Below are 19,943 nucleotides of genomic sequence, written 5' to 3'. Positions count from 1 at the left end.
AGCTGACCCTACCTTAGCACAAGGACCTGTTCTGTGCTCTGGAGGAAAGTATTTGAAACCCCGACCTTAACCACATTCTGGATCATGGGGGAACTTGAGTCAGGGCAGTCCATGTAGGTTAATGAAGAGAGTCCCATGGCCCATTTCCCACTTGGTGGGGACAGCTGGGAGGACACTGCTGACAGGAAGGAAAACTGACCTGCCCGACAGGCCTGCAGTGTGGAGGCACTTGAAGAATGAACTGAAGATGTTTGCTCTATGGCACCCACCATTGAGTACTGTGGTAGAGACAATGATCAGACACAAACCCACAGTCTCCTGGGACAGCTGCATCTCTCCCCATCTCCACCTCCACTGACTCTAGCTGGAATTATTACAGCAGCATCCTGGCTAACCCCTTGCCCAAGATCCGACAGCTTCTTGACATTCCCTTCAGGCAATCTCTCCCCTCCCTCACACCCTTCAGTGGTTCCTTGTCACCTCAAGATAAAGTCCAAATTCCTGATGGTTTTGATGACCTTCCTGATGTTGCCTCTTGACCTCTATTCCCCATCCCTGCCCTGAGGTTCAGCCTTACTGAGGTCACTGAGGGGCCTGCAGTCATCAGGACAGTCCAGGCCTCCAGGGACCTGAAGGGCATGGCTCAGGTCAAAAAAACCCTCCCCACCCCCTCTTGTGTCTGACCAACTCAAACCCACACTCAAGGTCTGATCTTAGTCATGACATCTGGGGTGACCATGCCCTGAAACCACCTTCTTCCAACTGTCTCCTCGAACTTGGTGCTCGCCCTGGATGTTCAGCTCTTACCTGGGCTTTCTGGTCCTTCACTGTCATCTAGTTACTTCTCTCTCTCGGTTACCACACTATGAGCTCCTTTAGAACAGAGACAGTGCCTCCTTGCTGCCACATCCCCCGCACTAGCGCAGCCAGGCACATGACCAGCATGCCACAAACAACTGTTGAAGGAAGGAATGGATGGATGGATGGATGGATGGATGGATGGATGGATGGATGGATGATGTAAACCATGAATGCTTAAAAGGACTGGCCCAGTTACTCACTATTGGGAAACTAAGGCTTTGAGTCTCAATGACCCCAAAATTGAAACATTATTTTATGTATTATATTAGGAGATATGAGTTCTTATTCAAGCTCTGCAATTGACTTGCTGGTTGATACTGGCCAAGCCACTTCCCGGCTATAGACACAGTTTTCTCAAATGAATATAATGCACTGATTCCCAAGTCCTATAAGATGGTGGACTGAAATAACCCCCCAAACCTTTCTACTACTACAAAAATCAAGAAGTACTAGATTAAGAACAACAATTTTTAAATGCATAACTGAGCTCATAAGAAATAAGACAAGTCTTTGCATGCCAGAAACAAAAAGAGAGCTGAAGTCTACAGTCTGAAGTATTTAAGCTGATGCTGTGACTGCCCAGTTAGTGCATTGGGAGGGTTTTGGAACCAGTTAATTAGAGGCTCAAGTATTAATATCCTCAAGGGACCCAGGAACATAAAGATGACAAAATTTTTTAAAGTACAGAGTTTTGAAAGGTACACAAATAGAAATTCCTAAAATGAAAAATATATTAATTTTAATTAAAAATCCAAATGGATGGGGCCCCTGGGTGTCTCAGTCATTAAGCTTCTGCCTTCAACTCAGATCATGATCCCAATGTCCTGGGATCAAGCCCCACATCGGGCTCCCTGCTCAGCAGGAAGCCTGCTTCTCCCTCTCCCACTCCCGCTGATTGTGTTCCCTCTCTCGCTGTCTCTCTTATTGTCAAATAAATAAATAAAATCTTTTTTAAAAAACCCAAATGACAGGTAAGCGTCTGCCTTGGGCTCAGGTCATGATCTCAGGGTCCTGGGATCGAGTCCCACATTGGCCTCCCTGCTCAGTCGGGAGTCTGCTCTCTTTCCACTCATGCTCACTCTCTCTCACTCTCTCTCTTTCACTCGAATAAATAAAATATTTTAAAAAATAAAATAAAGATTTAAAAACTCCAAATGGATGGGTTCAATAGTAAATTAGATAATTTAAAGAGAAAAGTAGTAAACTGGAAGAAAGATCTGAGAAAGATAATCAGAATGAAGATCAAAAGATGACAAATATGACAAAGAGGTTGAAATATGAGGTAGAATGTGTGAAGGTCCAGCATCCACTTAATAGATGTTCTAGAAGGAGAGGAAAGATAGAATGGAGGAGATGCAATTTTTGAAAAGAAAATGGCTGAGAATTTTCTCAAAAATAAAAAAATGAATCTTCAGATTGATAAATCACAGGTTTTAAGTAAGGTTAAAAAAAATTCCTAAACTCAACATATTGTAGCAAAACTGATAAACAGCAAAGACAAAGAAAAAACATAAAATCAAGTAGAGAGGAAAGACAGATTACTAGCAAAATGAACAAAAATTATATTCACAGCAAACCTCAAAGTAAAAATTGAGGACTGATGATTGTGGACTATCCTAAATGTTGACAAACAAACAAACAAACAAACAAAAACCACCATCCTAGTCTCCCATACTGAGTTACACAATCATTCCTGACTGATAAGAGAATAAAGATATTTGCAAGTGAAGACTGAGATGACTTATCACTCACATACCCACTGGAAATGACTCCTAAAAGAAAGAGATTACACACAGAAGAAATAGCAAATGAAGTAAATATAAATAACCGTTTACTATAAAAATAATGATGATAAACTGGAGAATATAAAAAGAATGAGCTAAACTACTGGACAATGACAGATGAGAATGGATGGAGGTGGTAGGAGGTAAACATTCTAAGAATTCAGTGTCAATTAGGAGGAAAATTTGACTTTATTAAGCCTGGTATGCAGACTTACCAGTAAGCACTAGAATGTATAATCTCCAAGTCAGAGAAGGAAGAGGGTTAAAAAATTTTTGATCAATACAATATAAAGAGAAAGGGATAAAAATACACATTTTTTTTGAAAGGCAAGAAAATGGGTGAAAGGACAGACAGGCTTCCAGTTATGGAATTAATAAGTCATGCGGATGAAAAGTCCAGCATTGGGAATATAGTCAATGATATAATAACATTGCATAGTGACAGATGGTAGCTACACTTGTGGTGTGCATAACATAGTGTATAGAGTTGTGAAATCACTGTGTTTGTACATGTGAAACTAATGTAATATAGTGTGTCAACTATATTGAAAAAAATTGTTTTTAAATAGCCAAGATATGGAGGCAAACAAAGGGTCCAACAATAGATGAATGGATAAGGAAGAAGTGGTATATATACAATGGAATATTACTCAACTGTGAAAAAGAATGAGATCTTGCCATTCACATGGATGGACCTAGAGGGTACTATCCTGACTAAAACAAGTCAGACTGAGAAAGACAAATACCATATGATTTCACTTTATGTGGAATCCAAAATACAAAACAAACAAACAAAACAACAGAAAGCAGAATCTGACCTATAAATACAGAGAACAAACTGATGGTTGCCAAATGATGGGCAAAATGGGGGAAGGGAAGTGAGAGATAGAGGCCTCCAGTTATGGAGTGAATAAACCATGGGAATAAAGGTAGACCACAGGGAATATAGTCAATGGTACTGTGATAGCGTTGTATGGTGATAGATGGTTGTTACACTTGCAGTGAGCACAGCACAACATATAGAGAAGTTGAATCATTATGCTGTACATCTAAAACTAATGTAACATCAAGTGTCAAATACACTGAAAGTCTTTTTAAAAGAATTTTTAACAAAAACACAAGAGAACTGTCAGTCTGGACAAGATGGCACAGAGCCATTTCTTCCTGCTTCTCCCCACTGAGTACAACTACAGACCCCAAAAATAACAAAAAACAACGAAGGAGAATTCTGAATGATGGAAAGAGGAAGGAAAACTAGCTTAGGACTCCAAACTCGGACTGGGAATCTTATATCCCTCCTCCCAACAGAAGACAACCCAGGCCTGGCATTTCTTTCCCAACCCCCAACCCCATATGACAGATGGCACAGGTAGGCTCATGCTTCCTCCAGTTGGAACGGGAATCCTTCCAACACCACCGAGCAAGCCCCACACCACCAGCAAGGGAATCAATCAGGAACCCCACTGACTCTCCAACCCCAACTGAGATATACTGGGGTATCTTGGAGGCACCAGCAAGAGGGGCCCAGTTACAACAAGTAGCCCAGTCTAAGAAATCTCTTCATGCCTGGGAGCCTGAGACTATCCTCCCCACCAGATGGCCCAGGAGCAGGGATGAGGTACAGGGAAGTGCAGACAAGAAGGCTTCCACCACAACAAATGACCTAGGCAAAGAAGCCTCTTTGTGCCCTTGAGTTACAGACTCCCCTCCTTGACTGGGAGACGCTGATACTGCTGGGGGGAAACACTAAACATGGGCCTGAGATGCCTCTCCTCACCCTACCCACCTGCCGAGAGCCATGGAGGCAGCTGAGTACCAGGAGCAAGAGACATTCTGCCACAATTAGTGCCCCAGTCCTGAAAACTTCTTTGCCTCCCTCTATGGACCTGAGATTCTACTTTCTGACCCAAAGACATCAAGGGAGCTGGGGGACATCCACAGACACAATAAATGCACAGCTCAGGAGGTGCTCTCAACCCTGCACAGATGGACCCCACCAAAAAACACACAGAGAAACTCCTCTGTCCCCAGAAACTTGGGGCTCCTCTCCCCAGTCCCTCAACCTGGACAACCCCCTACCCACCCCTCACCCCCTGCTAAACAAAGTACCACCATGGGCTAGCAGGAGCCCCATTAACACCAGATAAATCAATCAGAACAAAATATCACTTCCAAGATTCTGAAAATTCAACTGCCATTGAAACCACATCCAACAATAAGCAGGCCAAGACCTGTGCACTAAACATACCTAGAAGATTTACTAGAACCCAAGGGGTGGAGTCAAGATGCCGAAGAAGTAGGGAGACGCTAGGCTTGCCTCCTCCCTTGAACATAGCCAGATAAATATCAAATCATTCTGAACACCCAGAAAATTGATCTGAGGACTGAGAGAGTAAAAATGCACAACCAGAGCTGAAAAGAAACACCATCTCATGTAAGGTAGGAGAGTTGATTTGGGGGAGAAAAGAGCTGCATGTGCTGTGATGGGGAGGGAGCCCTGGTCACGGAAAGAGGAGCAAGAGAGAATGAGTGGAAGTGCGTGCAGGGAATTGCACAAGAAAAACTGTTCCCCAAAACCTCTGGGAAGAGGAGAGGGGTAAACTACCACAAGTTTGTATAAACAGCAGACAGTGAGCAGAGAAGTTTCGAAGGTCTGAGACGCTACCAGAGTCACAGCCGGTGGGCTTTGCAGTGCTCAAGTGGGAAAAGGAGGGCAGAGACCTGGGAGTAAGCGGTGTGGTCACACTAGGAGAAGCAGTTCCCTGCTTGGAGCGCATCTGGGAGAGGGGGCATGACCTTTCCAGGGGGCAAAAGACCCAGCCAGAGCCATTGATCTGCCCCGTTCACTAACATGGAAAGGGGGATGCTGGCTGAGGGCAGAGAGCCTTGCTGCTGGCTTTCTGCTGTGTATTACCATAAATCTGAACTGCTGCGCGGTCACACAACCGACTTCTGGGACAAACCCGCAAATGGCCACAGCACAGCGAGACCGTCTCTCAGAGGATCAGTGTGGGTCAGCGCCACACAAATCTCTAAAATTTGGAGTTTTGAAACCAAGCCGTGCACCTGAAATAAAACACAAGGATACTACGTCACCTGGCAGGCAGACAGGCACAGGCACGGTGAAGGCAGGGATCTAACAAAAGCAGAAGACACAAAAAAGGTGATTGTTTGCTCTTCTGTGAGGGCTTCCAGAAGAGTGGCAGACCCCCGATTCCCACTCCGCGACGAGACAGCTGGGTGATGCCATTTTTGCCCTGCCCATCAGCGCTGACCAAGTTCAGGGAGCAAAACAGCACCACCTAGTGGAGACTGGAGCCGCTTACACCACGCCCGGCTCCCTGCGCCCGGCAGGTGCATCTCCAGGAGGGCAAGTCCACCTCAGAATCAGTGCAACAGATCCCTCCCTCAGAGGACCAGCACAAACTCCCAGCCAGAACCAAGCCTTCTGACCATAGAATACTGCAAAGCTTCAGCTTTGGGGAACAGTTTTTCTTGTGCAATTCCCTGCACGCACTTCCACTCATTCTCTCTTGCTCCTCTTTCCTTGACCAGGACCAGGGAAAATAGGATCTGGTCTCCCTTTTAATTTAATTTTATTATTACAATTTTTATTGTTTTTAATTTTATTTTATTATTTTTATGTATTTATTATTTTTTAATTTTTTGGATCTAGCTTCTTTAACAAGCAGACCAAAACACACCTAGGATCCAGCTTCCTTTATTTTTTCTTTCTTCTAGACAAAATGACAAGACAGAGGAATTCATCCCAAAAGAAAGAACAGCAAGAAAAACAGCCGGAGATTTAATCAATACAGACATAAGTAAGATGTGAACTGGAATTTAAAACAATAATTAGGACCGAGGAGAGTTAAGATAGTTGGTCTCATCCTTCAAATACAACTAGATAGTTATCAGATCATTCTGAATACCCGGGAAATCAATCGGAGATATGAGAAAACAAATGCTGCAAGTCAACCAGTAGAAAAGCAACCACAGTTTCGAAGGTAGGAGGTATGGAGACTTGAATCTGGTGGGATATCGCTGAGGGTGTGGTGGAGGGGAGGGAGCCTGCTTAAGGAGCCTACCACAAAGTATAAGCAGCAGAGTGCAAAATCAGAACTTCTAAAAGTCTGCTACAATGAGGGATGCTCCTGGCTTAAAGGTGCTCAGGTGGTGAAGCGGGTGGAATCCCATGTGTGACAGCGTGGTCAGAGGATCCCCGGGGTCACAAGAAGAATGGAGGTGCCTGAGTGAGGCAGAGTTCCCAGGCATAGGAGCGGGGAAACCAGCTGAGAACAGCGAGTCTAGGGGCTCTTTCTGCTCTGTGTCCCCATAAACTGTGAACCGCTGCGAGGTCGTGCGACTGGTTTCCTGGGAGGGGTCCAGCAAAAGGCAGAAGCATGTGGAGACATCCCCGCCCCTTCCCTAGGAGGAGCAGCACGGATCCGAACCACAGGAGTCCCTAAAATTTGAAGTTTTAAACTCAGTTGCATGCCTGAGATTAAAAAAAAAAAAAAAAGTTCAGTCACAGTCTGGATGAACACAGAGTTCTGTCGGAAACCAGGGAGACAAGAGTGATTGACTGCTTTTCTGTGAGGGCTCACAGAAGAGTGGGGAGTGCGAATTTTCAGCTCCAGGGCTAGAGAGCAAGGCCCAGCCATATTCATCCCACCCATCAGTGGGTGAAGGAAAGCCTACAGGGAGCAAACCGGCGCCACCGAGTGGAGTCTGGAGCCAATTACACCTCTCTGCACAATGGAGGCACTTTTCCACTAGGGCAAGTCCACCTGAGAATCAGCCCAACATGCCCCTCCGGCAGAAGACCAGCACAACTTGATCCTGTCAAGTTTACTGATCACAGAGGGCTGCAAAACTTCAGCTTTTAGGGAAAACAGTATGAATTCTTTGTATTTATATTCTTTAGTCTTCTAGTATTATTTTTTCATTTTATTTTTTCAATTCTTTTTTATTTTTTATTCTTATTTTTATGTATAGTTTACATATATACATATTATTTTTTGTTTCCTTTCATTCTGTTTCATTATATATATATATATATATATATATATATATATATATATATATATATATATATATTTCTTTCTTATTTTGGGATTTATTTCCTTATAACAAGCAGACCAAAACACACGCAGGATCTAGGGGGGTTTTTTGTTGTTTTGTTTGTTTGTTTGTTTTTTCTGTTGTTGTTGTAGTTGTTTTCTCTTTTGTTCTTTTCTTTTCTGGACAAAATGACAAAATGGAAAAATTCACCCCAAAAGAAAGAATAGGAAATAGTACTCACTGCCAAAGATTTAATCAATATGGATATAAGAAAGATGTCTAACCTAGAATTTAAAACAGCGATTCTAGGGGATGGAGGCAAGATGATGGAAGAGTAGGGGACCTCATTTCATCTGGTCCTTTGAACTTAGCTAGCTAACTTTCAAATCATTCTTAACACCTGTGAATTCAACCTGAGATGTAAGTAAAGAATTGGTGGAATTCTACAAATAGAAAAGTGACCACTTTTTGCAAGGTAAGAGGTGCGGAGAAGTGAATCTGAGGGGATATTTCAGAAGATGATAAATGATGGGAGGAGGAGCCTCTGTAGGCCAGCTACCGGAAAGTAATTATAGCCCCAGAGCACAAAACCGGAACTTTTAAAAGCCTGCTCCCATGAGGAGCAGGTGGCAAAGAGGGGCAGAATCCAAGGTGGGACAGTGTGGTCTCAGGATCCCCAGGGACAAAGAAAGAACAGGGGTGCCTGAGTCGGCAGAGTTCCAAGCATTAGAGCAGGGAAACTGGGACTGGGGCTCTTAACTTGGTTGGCCATAACCGCGAACGGCAGCACTATAGAGTGACCACTCTCCATGTGGGGGCCCTGTAAAGGGCAGAAACACGGCCACCCTCCACCATACCCGGGAGGATCAGCGTGGGTGCACACTGCAGGAGTCTCCTACAATGGTAGAAACATTAGACTGGCAGCAGGACTATCCACAGAGATCTGGCAGGCCAGAAAGGGCTGGCATGATATATTCAGGGTACTAAAGGAGAAAAACATGCAGCCAATAATACTTTATCAAGCAAGGCTGACATTCAGGATGGAAGGAGAGATAAAGAGCTTCCAGGACAAACAGAAACTAAAATAATTTGTGATCACTAAGCCAGCCCTGCAAGAAATATTAAAGGGGATCCTATAAGCAAAGAGAGAGTAACATACACCAAAAGTAACATACACCAGAAACAGAGACAGTCTACAGAAACAGGGACTTCACAGGTAATACAATGGCACTAAATTCATATTTTTCAATAGTCACTCTGAATGTAAATGGGCTAAATGCTCCAATCAGAAGACACAGGGTAACAGAGTGGATAAAAAAGCAAGACCCATCATAGGCTGAGACTCATTTTAGACCTAAAGACATCTCCATATTGAAAGTGAGAGGGTAGAGAATCATTTATCATGCTAATGGACCTCAAAAGAAAGCTGGGGTAACAATCCTCATGTCAGACAAATTAGATTTTAAACCAAAGACTGTAGTAAGGGATGAAGAGGAACACTATATCATACTTAAAGGGTCTATCCAACAAGAAGATCTAACAGTTATAAATATGTATCCTCCTAACTTGGGAGCAGCCAATTATATAAACCAATTAATAACCACATTAAAGAAACACATTGATAATAATACAATAATACTAGGGGACTTCAACACCTCACTCACAGCAATGGACAGATCATCTAAGCAGAAGATCGATAGGGAAACAAGGGCTTTGAGTGGCACACTGGACTAGATGGACCTCACAGATAGATAAGGAGCATTCCATCCTAAAGCAACAGGATATACCTTCTTCTTGAGTCCATATGGAACATTCTCCAGAATAGATCACATACTGGGTCACAAATCAGGTCTCAACTGGTACAAAAAGATTGAGATAATAGTATTCATACTTTCAGACCACAATGCTATGAAACTTGAAGTCAATGATAAGAAGAAATTTAGAAGGAACATAAACACATGGAAGTTAAAGAAAGTCCCACTAAAGAATGAATGGATCAACGAGAAAATTAAAGAAGAATTAAAATATACATAGAGACAAATGAAAATGAAAACATGACAGTTTAAAATCTTTGGGATGCAGCAAGGTGCTCTTAAGAGGGAAGTAATGGCAATATAGTCCTTCCTCAAGAAGCAAGAAAAGTCTCAAATACATAACCTAACCTTACACCTAAAGAAGCTGGAAAAAGAACAGCAAAATAAGGCCTAAATCCAGCAGGAGAAGAAAAATAAGAAAGATCAGAACAGAAATCAATGACACAGAAATGAAAAAAAAAAAAAAACAGTAAAAGAGATCAATGAAACAAGGAGCTGGTTCTTTGAAAGGATTATTAAGATTGATAAACCCCTAGCCAGGCTTATCACAAAGAAAAGAGAAAGGACCCAAATTAATAAAATCATGAATAAAAGAGGAGAGATCTCAACCAACACCACAGAAATACAAGCAATTATAAGAGAATATTATGAGCAATTAAATGCCAAGAAATTAGGCAATCTGGAAGAAATGGATGCATCCCTACAAACATATAAACTACCAATACTGAAAAAGGAAGACACAGAAAACCTGAACAGACCCATAAACAGCAAAGAAATTGAATCAGTAATCAAAAATCTCCCAACAAACAAGAGTCCAAGGCTGAATGGCTTCCCAGGGGAAATCAACCAAACATTTAAAAACAAATTAATACCTATTCTTCTGAAGCTGTTTCAGAAAATAGAAATGGAAGGAAAACATCCAAACTCATTCTATGAGGTCAGCATTACCTTGATCCCAAAACCAGACAAAGACCCCACTAAAAAGGAGAATTGTAGAACAAGATCCTGATGAACATGGATGCCAAAATTCTCACCAAGGTACTAGCCAATAAGATCCAACAGTATATTAAAAGGATTATTCACTATGAGCAAGTGGGATTTATTCCTGGCTGCAAGGGTGGTTCAACATTCACGAATCAATCAATGTGATACATCACATCAACAAAAGAAAGGACAAGAACCATATGATCCTCTCAATTGATGCAGAAAAAGTATTTGATAAAATATAGTATCCCTTCTTGATAAAAACCCTCCACCATATAGGGATAGAGGGAACATACCTCAACATCATAAAAGCCATATACAAAAGACCCATAGTGAATATCATCCTCAACAGGGAAGAACTGAGAGTTTTTCCACTAAGGTCAGGAACACGATAGGTATGTCCACTCTCACCATTGTTGTTCAACATAGTACTGGAAGTCCCAGCCTCAGCCATCAGACAACAAAAAGATAAAAGGTATCCAAATGTGCAAAGAAGACAAACTTTCACTCTTCACAGATGACATGATACTCTATCTAGAAAACCCAACCCCAAAATTGCTAGAACTGATACATGAATTCTGCAAAGTCCCTCGATATAAAATCAATGCACTTTTGTCTGCTGCATTTCTATACACCAATAATGAAGCAACAGAAAGAGAAATAAAGGAATCAATCCCATTTACAATTGCACCAAAAACCATACGATACCTAGGAGTAAATCTAATCATAGCGGTAAAAGATCTGTACTCTGAAAAACTATAGAACACTTATGAAACAAGTTAAGGAAGACACAAAAAATGGAAAAACATCCACACTCATGGATTGGAAGAACAAATATTGTTAAAATGTCTATGCTATCCAAAGCAATCTACACTTTCAGGGCAATCCCTATCAAAGTACCATTAACATTTTCACAGAGCAGGAACAAACAATCTTAAAATTTGTATGGAACCACAAAGACACCCAAATAGCCAAAGCAATCCCAAAAAAGAAAACCAAAGCTGGAGGCATCACAACTCTGGACTTCAAGCTGTATTACGAAGCTGTAATCATCAAGAAAGTATGGTACTGGCACAAAAACTGACACATAGATCAATGGAATAGAACAGAGAACCCAGAAATGGATCTTCAACTCTATGATCAATTAATCTTCAACAAAGCAGGAAGAATTATCCGATGGAAAAAAAGACAGTCTCTTCAACAAATGGTGTTGGGAAAATTGGACAGGAACATGCAGGAAAATGAAACTGGACCACTTTCTTACACTGTACACAAAAATCAACTCAAAATGGATGAAGGACTTCGATGTGAGACAGGACTCCATCAAAATCCTAGAGAAGAACACAGGCAGCAACCTCTCTGACCTCTGCTGCAGCAACTTCTTGCTACACACGTCTCAAAAGGCAAGAGAAACAAAACCAAAAATGAATTATTGGGACTTCATCAATAAAAAAAACTTTGCATAGCAAAGGAAAACAGTTGACAAAACTAAAAGACAACTTACAGAATGGGAGAAAATATTTGCAAATAACATATCAGATAAAGGGCTAGTATCCAACATCCAAAAAGAACTTACCAAACTCAACACCCAAAAAAACAAGAAATCCAGTCAAGAAATGGCATAAACAGACATTTCTCCAAAGAAGACATACAAATGGCCAACAGACACCTGGAAAAATTCTCAACATCACCAGGCATTAGGGAAATACAAATCAAAACCACAATGAGATACCACCTCCCACCAGTCAGAATAGCTAAAATGAACAAATCAGGAAAAAACAGATGGCGAGTATGCAGAGCAAGGGAAACACTCTTATACTCTTGGTGGGAATGCAAACTAGTGCAGCCACTCTGGAAAACGCTATAGAGTTTCCTCAAAAAGTTAAAAATAGAGCTACCCTATGACTGAGGATTTGCACTACTGGGTATTTACCCAAAGGATACAAATATAGTGATTTCAGGGGTGCATGCACCCCAATGTTTATAGCAGCAATGTCCACATAAGGCCCAGATATCTATCGACAGTTGAATTGATAAAAAAGATGTAATATATATATAATATATATATATTATATATATATAATATATATATATACACACACAAAGGAATATTTCTCAGCCATCAAAAAGGATGAAATCTTGCCATTTGCAATGACGTGGATGGAAAGTCATTGACTATTATGCTAAGTGAATAAGTCAACCAGAGAAAGAAAAAAACCATATGATTTCACTCATGTGTGGAATTTAAGAAAGAAAACAGATGAACATAGGGCAAGGGAAGGAAAAATAAAATAAGATGAAAAAAGAGAGGGATGCAAACCATGAGAGACTCTTAACTATAGGAAACAAACTGAGGGTGCTGGAGGGGAGATGGGTGGTGGGCTGGGGTAACTGGGTGATGGGCATTAAGGAGGGCACTTAATATAATGAGCACTGGGTGTTATATGCAACAGATGAGTCACTAAATTCTACCCCTGAAACTAATAATATACTATATGTTATTAAGGGGGGCACTCCTTATGTTGTGTTGTGTTGATGAGCACTGGGTGATATATGCAACTAATGAATCATTGAACACTACATCAAAACTAACGATGAACTATATGCTGGTAACTGAACATAATAAAAATAATAAAAATAAAAATAAAAATAAAAATAAAAATGAAATAGAGACTAACAGTAGAAAAGATCAATGAAACTAAGAGGTGGTTCTCTGAAAATAGAAACAAAATTGACAAACCTTTAGGTAGACTCACAAAAAAGAGAGAGAGAGAGAGAAAAGGCTCAAATAAAATCAGGAATGAAAGAGACATTACAACCGACACTACTGATCCATAGGATCATAACAGACTACTATGAATAATTATATGCCAACAAATTGGACAATTTAGAAGAAACGGATAAATTCTTTAAAAGTTATAATCTTCCAAGACTGACTCATGAAGAAATAGAAAATCTGAATAGACTGATTACTAGTAAATCAAAAAAGGCCCAACAAACAAAAGTTCAGGATCAGATGGTTTCACTGGTGAATCCCCCCAAACATTCAAAGGAGATTTAATACCTATCCTTCTCAAACTTTCAAAAAATTAAAGAGGAGTAAATGCTTCCAAACTCATTTCACAAAGTCAGCATTACCCTAACACTACAAGCAGACAGGAACACCACAAAAAAAGAAAATTATAGGCCAATATCCCTGACGAACATAGATGCAAACATCTTCAACAAAGTATTAGCAAACCAAATTCGAGTATACATTAAAAGCATCATACACTACAATCAAGTGGGATTCATTTCAGGGATGCAAGGATGGTTCAACATCTGCAAATCAATCAATTTGACACAAGACATTAACAAAATGAAAGCTAAAACTTATGATCATCTCAAAAGATGCAGAAAAAGCATTTGACAAAATTCAACATCCATTTATGATAAAAACTCTCAACAAAGTGGGTATAGAGGGAACAAACCTCAACATAATAAAGGCCATATATAACAAACCCACAGCAAACATCATACTCAATGATAAAAACTGAAAACTTTTCCTCTAAGATCAGGAGCAAAACAAATAATGCTCACTGTCACCACTTTTATTCAACACAATACTTGAAGTCTAAGCCACATCATTTAGGTAAGAAAAAACAATAAACGCATACAAAATGGAAAGGAAGAATTAAAATTGTCACTATTTGTTGATGACATTATACTTTATATAGAAAACCCTAAAGACTTCACCAAATTTTTAAAAAACCTGTTAGAATTAATAAATAAATTCAGTAAAGTTGCAGGATACAAAATTAATATACAAATATCTGTTATGTTTCTATACACTAATAACAAACTATCAGAAAGAGAAATCAAGAAAACAATCTCATTTACAATTGCATCATAAAGCATAAAATTCCTAGGTATAAATTTAACCAAGAAGGTGAAAGACCTGTACACTGAAAACTCTAAGACATTGATGAAAGATAGTGGAATGAAATTCCGTGTTCATGGACTGGAAGAATTAATATTGTTAAAATGTCTATACTACCCAAAGCAATCTACAGATTCAAAGAAATCCTTATCAAAATTCCAATTCTGTTTTTCACATAACTAAAACTAATAACTCTAAAATTAATATGGAACCACAAAAGACCAAGAATAGCCAAAACAATTAGAACAAAGCTGGAGGAATCACACTCTTTGATTTTGAACTATAGTTGACTCTTGAACAATGTGGAGGTTAGGGGCACCAACCTCCCATGTAGTCAAAAATCCTCGTATAAATTTTAACTCCCCCCCAACTTAAGTACTAATAGCCTACTGAGAAGCCTTACCAATAACATAAACAGTTAATTAACACATATTTTGTATGCTATATGTATTACAGGCTGTATTCTTTTTTTTTTTAAAGATTTTATTTTTGTTTATTCGAGAGAGAGAGAGAATGAAAGATAGAGAGCACGAGAGGGAAGAGGGTCAGAGGGAGAAGCAGACACCCTGCTGAGCAGGGAGCCCGATGTGGGACTCGATCCCAGGACTCCAGGATCATGACCTGAGCCGAAGGCAGTTGCTTAACTAACTGAGCCACCCAGGCGCCCTACAGGCTGTATTCTTACAATAAAGTAAGCTAGAGAAAAGAAAATATTATTTCAGAACTCAAAGGAAGAGAAAATACATTTACAGTACTCTACTGTAAAAAAAAATCTGTATGTAAGTTCAAATCCATGTTGTTCAAGAGCCAAATGTAGACTACAAAGCTACTTTAGTCAAAACAGTGTGGTACTGGCATAAAAACAGATACATAGATCAAAGGAACAGAAAAAAGAGCCCAGAAATAAACCAAGTATATATGGGCAATTAATTTATAATAATGGAGACAAGAATATACTATGGGGAATGAATAGCATCTTCAATTAATGGTGTTGGGGGGGTGCCTGGGTGGCTCAGTTGGTTGAGCATCCGACTTTTGGTTTCTGCTCAGGTCATGCTCTCAGGGTCGTGAGATGGAGCCCTGCCTCAGGCTCTGCACTCAGCAGGGAGTCTGCTTCTCTGCCCCTCCCCCTGCTCACGCTTGCTCTCTCTCTTTCAAAAATTAATTTTTAATTAAATGGTGTTGGGGAAACTGGACAGCTACATGCAAAAGAATGAGATTCCCTGACAGCCATGACAGAAAAATTATACAAATATGCATGTATAAAAGGAAAAGCCAAAGAGGAGCTCAGAGAAAAAGAAGGCACAATAAAAGAAATGAGAGGCCTGTCTTGAAGATCAGGGAAGACTTCCTGAGAAGGTGCTACTTTGAGATTTAAAGGATGAGCTGGGAGCAGATGTGTGCTGGGAGGGGTGCAAAGTGGGGTGGGAAGTGGAATGGCACTGGGGCAGGGAGCAATGTCCATGGAGGGAGGCAGCAAGTACAAAGGAGTGGGGAGGGACACTGGGGCAGGGAACAGTGTCCATGGCGGGGGAGAGCAAGTTCAAAGGAGTGGGGGGGGCACTGGGGCAGGGAGTGTATCCATGGGGGGAGAGCAAGTACAAAGGAGTGGGAGGGGGACACTGGGGCAAGGAGTGTGTCCGGGGGGGCGGGGACACTGAGTATAAAGGACCAGAGTCCAAAAGCACACCACAGATGAAATTAAGGGAGGCCCAGTCCAGTCCAGTCCATGGCTGGGAGGGAGTTCCGCCTGAATCCCATGAGGCATGGCAAGCCCCTCCGTGGTGCCAAGGACTTAGCTACTTGTCCAGAGGCCTTTCCCAGTGTGTGGCACTAGGGGTCCGCTCCCTTCATAGTGTGGTCTGGAAATCCTGACCATTCGAAACAGTCCAAGGCTTCAGCTCAGGGCTCTTGATGCCCCTCCCTCACAGATGGCCCAGTTCCATGACTGTGGAGCCCCTACCTCCACAGCAGGTGCTGAGTGCATGCTGGGAGCCGCATCTGGGAGAAGGGACAGCTGCAGGAGCCTGCCCCAGTGTGACCTCTGTGCTGCAGTATCCTGGCCTGTAGGATGACCCTACGAGCAGCACACGGGGTGCTCTCTCCGAGCGCGGCAGTCTAAGCGTGTCTCATATGTGTTAACTATACTCCTCAGCACCCCTCTGGGGCACCTGCTGTCATGTCCCCATTTTAAGGATGAGGTTGCTGAGGCTCAGGGACGAGGTTGAGAGGGGGAAGAGGAGATAGCTGGGCCCTTCTCTCTCGAGAGCGCTCTTTCCTGGTCCCCACGGCACAGGCACTCACCTTCCTGCCCTGGTGACCAGGCTTCCCTTGCAGACCCTTTGGCATGGGGTACCGCCACTCACAGAGCTGGGGCGACTCAGTCGAGACCTGTTTATAGCAGAGACGGTGGTAACCATGGCTTTGCACAGTTCTCTGGCTGTTCCTCTGCTTGGCCAGTGGTAAATGAGGTCAGAGGCACCTCCCCTGAGCCCTCGTCATCCAGATGACATTCCTTCAGCAGGGTCATCCCCCAATGGGCAGTGAGCCTTGGGTGCTCCTGAGCAGGCCGTTAGGCAGGGCCCCGCCTAGTTCTTTCGGGGACCTGTCCGAGGCCGAGTGAGCATCTCATGGGCCCAGGGAATGTGTACCAGGTACAGGGGGAGGCTGAGGCCCCGGGTCCTTGTGGGGTGGTGTTGCGGGTATGGTGCCTATGGAAGCTGTTCATCCCAGTTCTCAGGAGCTGCCTCTCATGCCCAGGTGGGGATGGCAAGGGACAAGGGAGGCTATACCACAACCCAGGTAAGGCAGGGAGGTCTGTTCCTCCCAGCGGCTGAGGAGACACAGTAAGTCACACAGAAGCAGGCAACAATGTATAACTCTCAGGGAAGGGAGAGGAGTGCAATCAGGGGCAGTGATATAATCCGCCACAATGCCCAGTAAATACCTGATGGGATGAATTAGTTTAACAAATGGATGAAATGACTACATCCGTTGCTGGAAAGCGTGACTGTCCTTCTCTAGGTCCAAATCTGCCCATCAGTTGGTAAGTAGGGAAAGAAATAACCGAACAAGAACAAAAAAATCTGTGACCAAATGGCATTTGTGTTGTGTGAACCAGTAATTTACATGTAATTTGCAAACACCTACTGTACTAATCCGTAAATATCTTGCAAGTAAGGGTTAATAGAAACTGATTTCCATTGAGTGTCTAGGATAGTTGGCCATTATTATCTGCCATTTACTGTATGTTCATCAGGAACTGCAGTCAGGGCAGCTTCTTCCTGAACTTGGACTACGCCCTGTAGCCAGGGCCATGTGATTCTTACCACTGGACTGTGAAAACGTTGAGCATCACTGCCAAGCTGAGGAATGGGTCTATCTTCACCATCTTTCTCTTCCAGCGGGATGTAGAAGCATCCATGGAAGGACTCCAAGACAACCAGATGGAAGCCATTGTGGTCCCTGAATGACAGCCTGGGGCACAAGTCTCCCCTTCCTATTCAAACCACAGGAATGGGACTTAAACAGTAAAGCTTTTGGCACTCAGCTCCTGAGATCTGCAGTGGCTCAGCAGTCAGCCTCTGCATACAGTGATGCCGACTTTCACTTCCAGGTCTTGGTGTGATCCGTCGGGTGTAGACTAAGGTAACAGCTTTGGACAATTATGCTCCAGGGAAGCCTGTCATCCACTAGTTCCACATAGCTAACAAGAACACAACCCCTTCAAGAGCCCCACACTGGGATGAGTAACTTTTGTATAATATCCTTCATGATATTAGCAATAGCAAAAGTCAAATGGGTACTGGACTAAATTAAAGGATAAATAAGAGAATGAGGAAGTTTTTTTTTTTTTTTTTTTTGAGGAAGTTCTTTTATGTGCTGATACGGAAATACCTCAGACCTGTTATGTGGGGGAAAAAATGAAGTATAGAACAGCAGACATCAGCGATTTTCAAGGTATGATCCAAGGACCCCTGAGAGTGCCCAAGATCCTTTCAGGGGGTCTGCTAGGTCCTCCCTTTCCAACTACATGTCTATGTGCAGCCAGATTTCCTTCTATTTCTCAGCTAAAAAACAAATCACAATAGACTGAATGCAGAAGCAGGAGAACCAGCTGTTTTCTATTAAACCATATGCTAACATTCTTTCAAATGTGAAAACGCTTTGCCTCACTGATTTTTGTTTTAAAGTATTTTTTATAAATTCTAGGTTTAAAATGTCACAATAGGTTTATCTTTTTTAAGTTTTTAGTTTCTGAATTTTATAATATGATAAATATAACTCACATTTAAAAAGGTCTTTTGGGGGGTGGGGCACCTGGGTGACTCAGTTGGTTAAGCATCTAGCTTCTGCCATCTGCCTTCAGCTCAGGTCATGATCTCTGGGTCCTGGGATCAAGCCCCACCTCAGGCTTCCTGCTCAGCAGGGAGTCGGCTTCTCTCTCTCTCCCTCACTCTGCCCCTCTCCACCACTTGTTCTCTAACAAAAAAATAAAATCTTTAAAAACATAAAAATAAAAAGCTCTTTGTGGGGCGCCTGGGTGGCTCAGCCGGTTAAGCATCTGCCTTTGGCTCAGGTCATGATCCTGGGGTCCCTGGATCAGACCCCACCCCACTCCCATCAGGCTCCCTGTCATGTGGGAAGTCTGCCTCTGCCTCTGCTCCTGCTCTCTCGCTCACTCGCTCTCTCTCAAATAATTAAAATCTTTTTAAAAATAAAAAATAAAAAGCTCTTTGGAGGCCTCTAAAAATTTAACAGCATAAAAGGATCCTGAGTCTAAAAAGTCTGAGTACCATGGGTGTATACACCACCCTTTATGTAAAAAGGGGAGAAAAATATCTTTGTACTAGCTTATACATGCATGAAGGATCTCATGAAGGATAAACCAGTAGTGGTCGTGGTTAAGCAAAGAGAGAGTAGGAAATGGGCAGGTGGGAAAACCCCTTACTGAATCTCTCATTTTTTTAAAAAATTCTGGAGCTATGTATACGTATAGCCTATTAAAAAAAAAAAAAGTTTTAAAAAGAGCTGGAAGTAGCAGGGGTCAGCCTGGCAGTAGATGGGGACAAAGTCAGGCTGGAAAGGGGAAGGGCTGTGGTCTGTGTATGCAGTGTCTACCCTCCTCCACATCCAGAAATTGTCTCCAGGCAAAATTCTGGAGGATTCTTCTCTAAAGAGGTGAAACCAAGAGACCCAGGGCTTCTGGTATGAGATTCTTCATCTTAAACTATAACATGCAACCATGTATCACCATTTAATCAAAGTCTGCAATAGGTGAGGTAAACAGAAAAACTAGTCCAGAGGAAACCAAGGTAATTCAGGATCTAAAGAAAATTGTTTTTAAAAACAAAAAACACAAAATCATGCACCCCAAAATATTGGAGAAGTTACTGAACCCACACTGCCAAGTGGATCTGGTTGAGGATGATGATACCGTCAGTTTTCTAATTCTTAGAATTACTGCACATGCCATTCATATGTTCGTGTGGAAATTATACCTTATTTATATGCGCA

The sequence above is a fragment of the Zalophus californianus genome, chromosome 3, assembly GCF_009762305.2.
Source record: "Zalophus californianus isolate mZalCal1 chromosome 3, mZalCal1.pri.v2, whole genome shotgun sequence".
Lineage (NCBI taxonomy): Eukaryota > Metazoa > Chordata > Mammalia > Carnivora > Otariidae > Zalophus > Zalophus californianus.
Note: the sequence above shows the minus strand (reverse complement) of the source record.